The sequence below is a fragment of the Leopardus geoffroyi genome, chromosome E1, assembly GCF_018350155.1.
Source record: "Leopardus geoffroyi isolate Oge1 chromosome E1, O.geoffroyi_Oge1_pat1.0, whole genome shotgun sequence".
Taxonomy (NCBI): domain Eukaryota; kingdom Metazoa; phylum Chordata; class Mammalia; order Carnivora; family Felidae; genus Leopardus; species Leopardus geoffroyi.
Window position 1 is genome coordinate 30,440,678 of NC_059330.1, and position 12,327 is coordinate 30,453,004.

The window sequence follows — 12,327 nt, forward strand, 5'->3', positions numbered from 1 at the left end:
GTATCATGTACCCTCCTGCTAACAGTTAGGGATGGCCTGCCAATATCACGCAGATTTTACTCCTACAGAAGGAGATAGAAGATACACATTTTCTTCAGATTACTTACCAACTCAAGCATCTGGATTAGAGTCCCAGACTGTCACCCCTGTGACCTTGGGGATCCCTCTCCTCATTCTCAGCTCCTAAATGCTTACACACACACACACACACACACACACACACACACAGTGTCTCCACTCTGTGTACATCTATAAACAGCTGCACCCAAATGCATCACCCTCACAGGCATATCTTTTGGTGTTCCCCACAGGAAGTACCCAATTCCTCACAGGGAAACCTTTTCAGGCCTCAGCCCATTACATCATAAAATCACCTTTTTGCAGCAGATTCTTTAAGTCAGCAACCTCAATCCAGGCTGCACTTAGAATCACCTATGGTAGTTTAAAACAATGTTCTGATGCTCAGATTCACCTCTAGATTTGACTCAGTATGGTGCCTAAGCATCAGTAGTTTTCAAAACACGTCCCCCCATTGTGATTCTAATGTGTAGCCAGAGTAGAGTACATTATAGTAATTCAATCAGGGTCAATGTACTTATCACTATCTGTGTGCTGGGCACTGGGTTGTATTTTAGAGATCTGAAGATGAATAGGGCAGAGTTCCCAGTCCACTGGTGGAAGACAGACATAGAGACAAATAAGTACATGAAGTGTTTGTTGTGTGGGTCCTAGGTTGGTCTGTACGAGTTAAGTGGGGGAATGTGAGCGCTTGGTTCTATTTAGAGAGGGTCAAGAAAAACATTATAGAAGAGAGGATGATGCCAGACATCAATATGAACAGATGGATAGAGGAGCAGTGTGACAAAAGGCACAGAGGACATAATATGAGAGCTAGAGAAGTTGTTACCACTGACATGCAGGGTTTTGTGAGTAGAGATGAATCTGGATTTGTGAAATGTAAAACACATCAGGAGAAAAGATGCAGGTTAAAGTATGAACATAGAAATGAATTAAAAAATACAAAACAAAACAAAACAAAAAAACCAACACAAGAGATATATGGAAATGGTATAAAGGTATAACATGAATGTAACTGGAATCCCAAAAAGGAGAAACAGAGGAGTGGGGAAGAAGCAACATTTGAAGAGGTGATGGCTGAGATTTAAGAAATTGATTTAAAAAACAACAACAACAAAAAAAAACCCAAAAAACAAAAAACAAGCCACAGATTCAAATACTATGAATCCCACCCAAAATAAATACAAAGAAAATAAATCTAGATCTATCTGAGGAAAACTGTTGAGAGAGAAAAATGGGGAAAAAAAATATTACAAACCAGCCAGGGGAAAATAAATATCTTCTTCAAATGAGTAAAAATAAAACAGGTAGCTTATTCAACAGAAAACAAACAAACAACAACAGCAACAAAAACATAAGCCAGAAGTGATACGCGCCATGAGTTAAAAGAAAATAACTGTCTAACAGACTCCCCTAAAAATAATAATAAAGCTCTTCAGAGAGAAGGAAAATGATTCCAGATGGAAGCACAGAAATGCAAAATGTAGGAAGAACAATAGAAAAGGCAAATAAATGAGTGAAAACTAATAGTGTAAAACAATAGTAACACATATTATAGAATTTCAAAAATACATTGAATCAAAACACACCAATAAAAGCACATGAGTTGGAAGGGGCTAAGGTAAATGGCGTTAATATATTTAAAGTTTTTATATTGTTTGGAAAGTAGTACTAATTTACGTTGGATATTTAAAAATCAAGGCTATTTGCTGCAAAATGAAGATAAACACTAAACGAATAGTAAAAGAAGGGGGCGCCTGGGTCGCTCAGTTGGTCGAGCATCCTACTTTGGCTCAGGTCATAATCCCACAGTTTCTGAGTTTCAGCCCCACATTGGGCTCTGGGCTGACAGCTCACAGCCTGGAGCCTGCTTCGGATTCTGTGTCTCCCTCTCTCTCTCTGCCCCTTCCCTGCTCATGCTCTGTCTCTCTTTCTCTCTCAAAAATAAACATTAAAAAAATTAAAAAAAATAAAAGAATAGTAAAAGAAGGAGTACGCTTGCAAGCTGAAGTGCAGAGCAGGCTAAAAAATTAAAAATCCATGAGGAGACATGAAAAAAAAAAGGAAAGGAAAAATATATGACACGCAACAGATAGATGATAAATTTAAACTCAAATGTATCTGTATTATATTAATTCTGAACTAAGTTTTTCAGTTTTAAAAGACAATACGATCAGAATGAATGAGAAAAGTAGAATGGTATGTGGCTTGTAAGAGAAACATCTTAAATACAAGGATCGAAAGGTTTGAGAGTAAAAAGAAAAACTCCCCCCCAGATGTTGATTTAAGAAAAATGAAAACATTTATTCACATAAAGACTTGAACACGAATGTCCATCATGTTTTATTCATAATAGCCCCAAACCAGAAATGGTTCAGATGCCCATCAATAGAAGAATCAATGAATAACTATGAATGCACAATGGTATACCTCTCAGCAATAAAAAAGAACAAACAACTGATACGTGTAATAAAAAAAGAATAAGTCTCTAAACATTATGTTAAAGAAAACAGACATGAAAAAATAAAAGAAAAATATATGATTATTTCAGTAGATGCAAAGCACTCCATAAAATTCAACACCCATTCATGAAAAAACTTATAGTGGACTAAGAATAAATGGAAATATCTTTAATATGACAAAGAACATCTACAATAACTTACTACATATTTAAAGGACATATAAAGAAAGCTTGCCATCTGAGATGCTGACCAAGACAAAGATATTTACATTTATGGAAGTCCTGGACAGCTAAGAAAGGTGAGAGAATAAATGTATTAGACTCAGAGAATAACAAATTAAATGGTTTGATTATGTATGTAGAAAATACAAAAGAATTACTAACTACTATATTAAATTAATGAATTTTGCACAAGCAGTCAGAAAATGAAGTCCAAAACATAGCACTAGTCATGACAGTATTAACAAGGTCAAATAATAGGGCAAATCTGAAAAAGATGAATGAGAATTCTATGCAGAATGCTATATACAGTTTTGCTAACAGAAAATAAAGACATAAACGAAGGAAGGATATATATTTTCATGGATTAGAATATTCAATATTGTAATGACATCAATTCTCCACAAATGGATCTACAGACTCAGTGCAATCTTGATTGAAATCTCAAAAAGTTGTGTTTGTGTGTTTGTTTTGGACAGGCTGATCCTAAAATTTATTTTGAAAATAAAAAGACCCAAGAATAGCTAAGAAACTCTTTTTGGTGGCAGTTGACAAGGTAACTCTATTTTCATACTAAAGACCCAGTGGGCCGTGAATAGCCAGGAAAGAAGAAGAAGAAGGAAGGAGGAAGGAGGAAGAAGGAAGAAGAGGAGGAAAAAGGAGGAGGAGGAGGAGGAGGAGGAGGAGGGGAGGACAAGGAGGAGGAAGAAGAAAGTAGAAAGAATTATTAGACCTGATATCAGATTTATTGCAAAACCAGAGCAATTGAGACAGTGCATGTGAGTGCAAAGACTCATAATTAAACCAGTGGAATAACAAAGAGATTTCACAACTAAAACCACCCCCACAAATACCTGATTTAATGACAAAAGTGTCACTGCAGAGCAGTGGGGACAAGGATAGGCTGTTCAATAAACGATGTGCTGTCAATGGAATATCCATAGGAGAAAAAAGTAGAACTTAACCCCTTTCTCAGACTATGCACAAGAATAGGCTCCAAATGAATTGCAGATCTAACTGTGTAAAGTAACACAATAAAGTTTCTAGAAAAGAAAGTAGAATATTTTCATGACCTTGGGACAGGGTGGATTTCTAAAGATTGATATTAAACTTTGTTAAAATTATTAACATCTAGGATTGTTACTATATATTTTACAGTTATGATAATAGAGGAAAATGATGGGTAAACCAAGGAAAACAGTATCTACCACATGCTATTAATGTTCTCAATTTGAATTTTAAAAATTTATTTTGGTTTTGTAACGATATATGAGTTATATGCACAATGACTATAGTAGGTTTATGGTGGGCTTGATAAATTACATTTCTAACAAGTTCCCAAGTGATGCTGCTGGTCTGATAACCACACTTTGAGAACCACTGCTCACACTGAACTACCAAGTTACCTTTGATTTACTCACCCCCAGATTGGTGTGGGGCAGCCTGCAAAATGATTTCTTTCTAAGCTCCCAAATATTAAATGGGGCTATGTCCTCTCTACTCTTGTCCCTCTTCCTGGGTCTTTCCCATCTTTCCACAATCTCCTGGGGACGGATATGCTAGGTTTTATTTTTGGTGATGATTTTGCTCTTTTCTCCCCCTTTTCTTATCTATCTGTGGCTTCTTCAGGTGTTGCTAAGGCCAGAAGAGACTGGTCCTGGGTGGTCCTTTTTGTTCTCCTACAACTTATAAGAAAGCACTAGTGGCAGATGACATTCAAGGGAGAGACATTAACTTATGATAAGGAACATAAATTAGTATTTAAAAGCCTTATGCTCACTGTAATAATGCAAATCATTTAAGGTAATATGGAGGGTCTATGAAAATCCTTTTATCTAAACAATCCCCAAATTTGAAAAACATGACAGAATGAAAGCAGGACCAAACTCAGAATGAGGAAAAAGCTAATAGGAATGTGGAGAAGTGGGAGCAAAGCTCTAGCCTCTATCTTATCTCTCTAGGGGAGGGGATGGTAATTCAAGACCAAATCTGAAAGGTGGCAGAGTCAATTCTGTTCTGGGCCAATGAGCACTGGTAGTCCAAAGAGACATCCATCCTCTGGGGATTCTGTCCTAGCAGAGATACATAGACACAGGGCCAGTGCCAGGCACTGAGTTGAATGACTCCATATGTTTCACAGTGCTTAGGAACCCAGAACAGAAGAAACCCCTACTCCAGAGACCTGAGGGCTGCCATTAGCCATGCATGGAGTAAAGTCCAGGCAACTGGCACCTGTTAAAGATACTATATGGAACTCTCTTTAAGGACCAGTGCCTGGAAGGTGGGGGTAGGAGAATGCATAGTGCCTGCTGACCCCAGATCAAAGGCATTAGGTAGCAGCTGAGCTGTGCTGCAGATATGGTTGTCCCTCTGTTGTCCAGGAACACACCCTGACACCACCAAACCATTCCAACTCCCATCATCTCTGGGAAGGGCTGACCACATTCCGGCTATAGGAGAAGAACACAGCAGACAGCTGCAATGGGGCTTCATTGAGGATGAGGACTGCTATAGGAAGCAGACAGCCAAGCATTGACAGCAACTCTTCCCTCTGACATTCCAGACTAGGAGAGGCAGTGTCACTGAGAAATGAGAAATGGGAACTCACTTTCCTTCTCTATGGCCCTGGGAAAATGGCAGCTCTTCACTCCTGCCATGGTCATCATTTAATGTGGTTAGTGGCTACTAATCTCTTCCCTGTCTATTTTACAGGACTGCCATTTGAATCCAAGTGCAGTGACACAGAGGAAAGCACTCATTAACCTACTATACAAACCTAAGATGGGAGATGTAGGAATGATCATGATTACACTGTAAGCCAGCTTTAATCTTTTGGCTCAAATAAATACTAGAACAGAAAAATCAGAGCTCCCGGGGCTTTTCAATTAAACCCCACATCAGCGCCTTCAGTGAGGCTTCCTACATGCCTGTATTCAGCTTCCTCTTGAGTCAAATCCATCTCAAATCATTTCCTCTTTTTAAATGAGAGATCAGGATAATAATAGTGTTTTGGATTTAGGCATGGAAACCTCATATTTTTTTGTTTGGAAAGGAATGGGGGCAATACAACCTCCTGGGCTTTTGATTTAACATTGTGTGTGACTGTTCCTGTACGTTTAGATGCTAAAACTGGATGGTTAGCTGATAGAGGAAAGCATTTGTGGGGACATACTGCACCTTAGGCAGCTCCAACATCACTCTCTGAGCTGGTACTGCACAAGGGGAGGGGCCACGGACACGTAACACAGTGTGTGCTGTTTGGCCCTGGCTCCAGGTCTTAAAACTGGGCAGACTCTCCATCTACCAGGCCGCTGGGGTTCAACAAAAGTGACTTCTTGCTACTCTCTGAAATGGTGTGAATTTTATCACTTCATTTCAGCCTCTGTTGCTCATCTTTCTTCCTGGTTACGTCCAGCTCTGTTACCTGTCTTATTTCTGTGCATACTCTTTGAACTTGGCTGCAAGTAGATAAATCCCCTGGTGATTTTAGTCCTTCCTACTCCCCTTCCAGCCATGTACTCTTTCCAGCTCTGACACCTGGGACCCAGTCATGGAATTAGCCAGCTTTACTAATACAGCAAGAGGCATGTCTTAGTCTCCTACAGTGGGACTGAGTAGTACCCTGCAGGACCATTCAATCTAAGGTCAAAATGAATGGATCCAGGCCATATGATGAATGCTTCCAATTTACCATACATCAAATGAGAACAGTGGTTGAGAGAGTTTCCATAAATGAGTTTACTAATTTATCCATGGTTTAAATCTTATCCCTGTCCAACCACACAGTCACTCTTCACTAACTCATAGACCATGGAGAGCTAGTCCTGGCCTGGGTCCTCAAAGGAGATGAAGGAGTACCAGGAAGTATCAATGTTCAAGATTTCAAAAATCCTAATAGGAACTGAATATTTATCCAAGATAAGTCTGCTCAAGCAAATAGGGACTCAATTTTTATCTGGTTTTAATAGGGGAGATGTTAGTTATCACTGATGCATACTTATAGGGTTAATACACAAAATAGAAAAATGAATGACATATACTTAGTTAATACCGTCTGAGAGCCAAAACACTGTAAAAAATGAGAACATAACAATTATGGTGGGAAGTCCTTTGGAATGAAAAGGCAGTAATCTGCTGACTAAATACCAATAATCATATAGACAGTTGGATCTCCTACGTGCAGCAACAGAGTTCTTTGTGCTTTTATGTGATCAATGGCTAAAGAAATCTTTGGGGAACCCCTAATCTAGTGATCATAATGGGAGATGCAAACACTTTGGGTGAACATGTAAGAAATCCACTAAAATTCTCTATCCATCCCAAGAAAGTACCAAAAAGACATCTCTCAAGCAGCAGGGTTGATTGATTTTTTTTAATATTTAATTATTCATTTTGAGGGGCTGAGAGAGGGAGGGAGAGAGAGAATCCCAAGCAGGCTCCACACCATCAGCATGGAGCCCGACTTAGGGCCCAATCCCACAAATTGTGAGATCATGATCTGAGCCAAAATCAAGAGTTGGACACTTAACCGACTGAGCCACCCAGGCACCCCAAGGGTTGACTGATTTTTTTAATAATTGATGTATTTATATCTCATTTATACATCATCTTCTAAGTTTTAAGAAAGAGCAGATCTATAGATTTATAATTTCTTACCTATAAATAGGGGTTACTAATTTACAAGCTTGGTTTTATTTGAAATCACTACCAAGTGGTACGTAGTTTTATTAGGTCTATTCTGGTGATGAGAATATTGAAGTTGCAAGAAATAAAGTGGCTCTTTACCCCAAGTAGGTACATAACTATTTCCTATTAAGTACGAGACATTTTTAGCTTAAGGGCACTGTAGAATCTTGCTCCTGAAAGTAAATTTGGGCATTTCAGAATGATTTAAAGCTCTATTGATTTTGTTGAGGTAACTAGAAGGATAGTTACTAAATATGACTCAAGACAATAAACACAGCAAGTAAAGACAACACCTAAGCACCTAAGGCTTTTCAAAAGGCAGGAAGCAAGTTTTTATTCTAGCATTTTCTAAACAATGCCTTAGGAACATTAGTGTCCCAAGTTATATTAATAGGAGTTCTAAAGAAAAGGATTTTGAGGTAGCATACATTTTGAAAACACTACTTACTATATCTTTTTTTTTTTTTTAATTTTCCCTTCAACGCTTATTTATTTTTGGGACAGAGAGAGATAGAGCATGAACGGGGGAGGGTCAGAGAGAGAGGGAGACACAGAATCGGAAACAGGCTCCAGGCTCCGAGCCATCAGCCCAGAGCCTGACGTGGGGCTCGAACTCAAGGACCGCGAGATCATGACCTGGCTGAAGTCGGACGCTTAACCGACTGCGCCACCCAGGCGCCCCACTATATCTTTTTATTAAAGGTTAATGCATCAAAATCTCTGAGCACTTCTGCAGCAAAGAAATCTATTCACTTTGTCAATACTTCCCAAACTTATCTAACCATGAAAAAAATTTTTTGTCATGTAATTGCTATTACCAAACTGTATTATTCATATGTTCTGGCATAACAGTTAAGCATACTGGTTTAGCCAAATAAAAAGAGGAAACTTGCCTTGGATTTACAATAAGAACAGGTCCGGGAAGAGAAAGTAGTAGCCATGATATTTTGTTATGGCATCCCTAGAAAACCAATAGAATTACTACCTCTAAATTCACATCTCTAGATTATGGTGATTTCTAATCATCAGATGGGGTACCACCTCTTTGAATAAAGTATAGTGGGGGATTTTCTCCAGTATAATTGTGTTGAGGTTGTCAAGACCACTTCCAGGTTTGATGATTCACTAGCAAGGCTTACAGGATTCGGCATATGGTCATACTCACAGCTAACATCTATTACAGTAAAAGGATAGAAAGCAAAATCAGGAAAGGGGAAGATGTATGGAGTGAAGTCCAGAGAAAACCAGAAATAAGCTTCCAATAGTCCTTTCCCAGCAGAATTACACAGGATGCACTGACTTCCCCCAACAATGAGTTATGACAACATCTATAGAATGTTGTCTACCAGGGAAGCTCATTATAGACTCAGTGCCCAGAGTTTTTATTGGAGGCTGATAATGTAGATTCTCTCTGCTTAGCATGGACCAAAATTCCAGACTCCCAGAAGGAAAGCAGGTGTTCAGCCTAAACTATATTGCTTATGCAAACAGTTTTAGGTACAGGGAACTACTCTCATCAGCTCTAGGAATAGTGGGGTAGCCAACAAACACCAGCCAAAAAGGCCAATCTTGCAAACAGGTCTTTATAAGAAGGGCAACCTCAGACTTGCCATATTAACTCTTCTGCACAATGATAGATGATAAAACAACTGAAATTCTGGATAAAATGTAAAAACACCTTTAAAAGTACACCATTGGTCTCAAACTTTTAAGAAGGAATTTGTGGAGACCAAAAATCAAGTAAGAATAGGAACCTGAAAGGTAAGAAAGAAACAAAAGCAGCTTTTGTGCTGAAGGTTTCTGCTGGCCCTAGGAGAATGAACACCTTCACTCTGACAAATCTACAGAGTTCAGGGAACAGGAGACAAAATCCAGGAGACACTCCAGAGGGATTGCCTAGTAGAATATTGCTACAAAAAGTTAGCACCTGAAAAGACTATATCTTTTTAAGACAAATGAGAAAAAAAACCTGCTGAAAACAAGAGAACTGACAGGAAATGCTCTGGTCTCTACCTCAGCATTGGATGGGAAGGAAAAAGTTCCTCTTAGAATTAGAAACTACAGGCCAGAACTCATGCATGTTTGTAATCCAAACGAAAACTATCTACGTGATATAGAAAACCTCAAATATATAGTTGTATTTAGAGTTGGTACAGGTTGACAGTGCTCCAGGCATGCAGCTAAAATATACATAAATTCTCCTCCAGAAACATAATTTCAATCTAGTCTTTAAAGTTAAATATCCCCAGATAAGTTCCAAGGAAAATGAGCAACTTCCAGCCAGATATCACAAAAGACATATAGAGGACAAAGCTTTATGTGAATGTCACCAAATGTGATAATAGTTAAATCAGATCCACAAATAGTTCAGACATTGGAATTATCAGACACAAAATATAAGTTTCAAACTTAAAGGAATAAAAGAGAAGTGTGAAGTATGAACAAGATATAAAAGACTTAAACTATGATCAAACATAATTGAAAAATAGCCAAAGAGAACTTTGAGAAATGAAAACCATGGTAATTGAAATTAAAACCTTAACAGGAAATAAGACCCAGCCAAATGGAAAATTAGTGAATGGAAAGATAGATACAAGGAAAGTATTCAAAATGCAACACTGAGAAACAAGTGTGTAGAAAATGTGAGTCCAACATTAAGAGAAATGGTATATAAAGCAAGAAGTTAAATAAATACTTAAATTAGAATTCCAGAAAGAAAAGTCATTCCAGAAAGAATTCCAGAAAGAGAATGAGATAAAGGCAATACTTCAAGAGAAAACAATGAATTGGAATTTTCCAGAATTATTTCAAGACATCAAGCTTCAGATCTAGGAACTGTAACAAATCTCAAGCAGGATAACCTTTCCAGATCAAAATGAAATGACAGAAACCCCAAAGAAAAAGAGAATCTGTTAAAAGCAACCAAATTATGAAAATGAATATACAACTTAACAAAAAAATTGTGGGCTGCAGTAAAAGCAGTGCTTACAGGAAGACTCATAACAATGAACACGTGTATTAGAAAAGAAGGCATTTCCAATAATCGCTAGTGGAGTAAAATAAATTTCTCTAAACTATCAATGATGTAACCATGCTAGAAAATTTATTTATACTTACTGTTCTCTCTATAGAAAATAACATTGCAAAATCATTATCATATGAACAAGTGATCAAAATATATACTGCCAAAATATAGGAGAAATTATTATAGAGATAAATCAGACACTTGATTAATACAAACATAAAGTTATCATGATATACATGCTACTTGTCAGATTTTTTAAGTTCATAATTTGTTCTGATTTCTAAATAAATATTGAATTGCCAACTTAATTTGGCACTCATAATTTTGCTTCAGGTTTTTCACAGTTTGAGCCTACCCTTGACATAACACAAACATTACTCTGTAGTAATTATACACACTTATGCCTGACACCAGTGGACATATTAATGTGGGGCCACTGGGAGATAAGGCTGGTAAGCTGTGTCTTGAGAAACTGGGCAGTGTAGAATAAATACCTTGGTGAACTTACTGTAGTCTAGTACCAGACTAGTGTCCTACATGCTCAGAGCTGATTTTGTTGTGAACAGACCCATCACAAATTAGTTAGTCTCATGGGGCCTCATGGGGCTGATATATATATATATATATATATATATATATATATATATGAATAAATAATATAATAAATAAATAAATAATATATGTATTATATATATAATATTATATATATATAATATTACATATATATATTATATATATGGCAATTCATTTATTTATAGGGTAGAATTACTGTCATAAGCATCAAAAATACTTGAAAGATACCTGGATAGCTCCATCGGTTAAGCATCCAACTCATGGTTTTGGTTCAGGTCATGATCTCATGGTTTGTGGATTCGAGCCCTGCGTCAGGCTCAGTGCTGCTGGTGCAGAGACTGGGATTCTCTCTCTCTCCCTCTTTCTGCCCCTCCCCTGCTCTCTTTCTCTCTCTCTCTTTTTAAATAAATAAATAAATAAATAAATAAATAAATAAATAAATAAAAATACTTGAAAGTACATCTGTTTCAGACATTTGTGTGTGTGTGAAACACACTGCAGAAAACTGCATGGGAAGGCAGTATATTGATTTATAATGAGAGATTTTTGATAGAAGGGCTAGAAATACTTGAAACTAAAAAACTAGAGAGACTTGAAATGCAGGAAGGGCATGTTCTTTCCCTGCAGGCAGACTTGCATGGAAAATCAAATTCCAGTCAGAAATTCACATGATAAGCGTGAAATCAAAACAGAGATTTAGAAAAAAAATTGAATATTTAATGGTAACAGACTAAAATTCTCTTTTGAATGTTTTTGTCATTGGCATTTGCATATTTAAAGACCACTTGGCTGCAAACCCCTATGCCCATTTCCACTGCAGGGTGGTCCTATTAGTGAGATTGAAAGTACTCAGTGTCTTATACTTGAGGGTACCTATTCCATCAATAGTGCTTGGATATGACTTTCTTTTTCTATAAGCTTCCATAGTGGCCCTTTTCAATTGGTAAATACCGTTATTCAAGTAAGATGATGACACATCTATGGTCAAATCTATGACACACCTTAATGTTTCACTCTCAGAATAACATAGTGTGCTTCAAACATGCTAGGACTGTCTCTCTAGGAAATGTTACTTACAGCATTATTTATTATCATGGAGTCCAGAAATGGCTTACTGTATGATATATAAAGGTGATGATCAAGAATATTCTGGCTTACCACCTCAATATACTATTATACAGTTAATAAGAGTTAACATGGTAGAAACTATATTCCCAAACATAGAATAGATATATTAATGTTAAGTGAAAAAAGGTACAATGCATATACCTAATGAAAACAATTA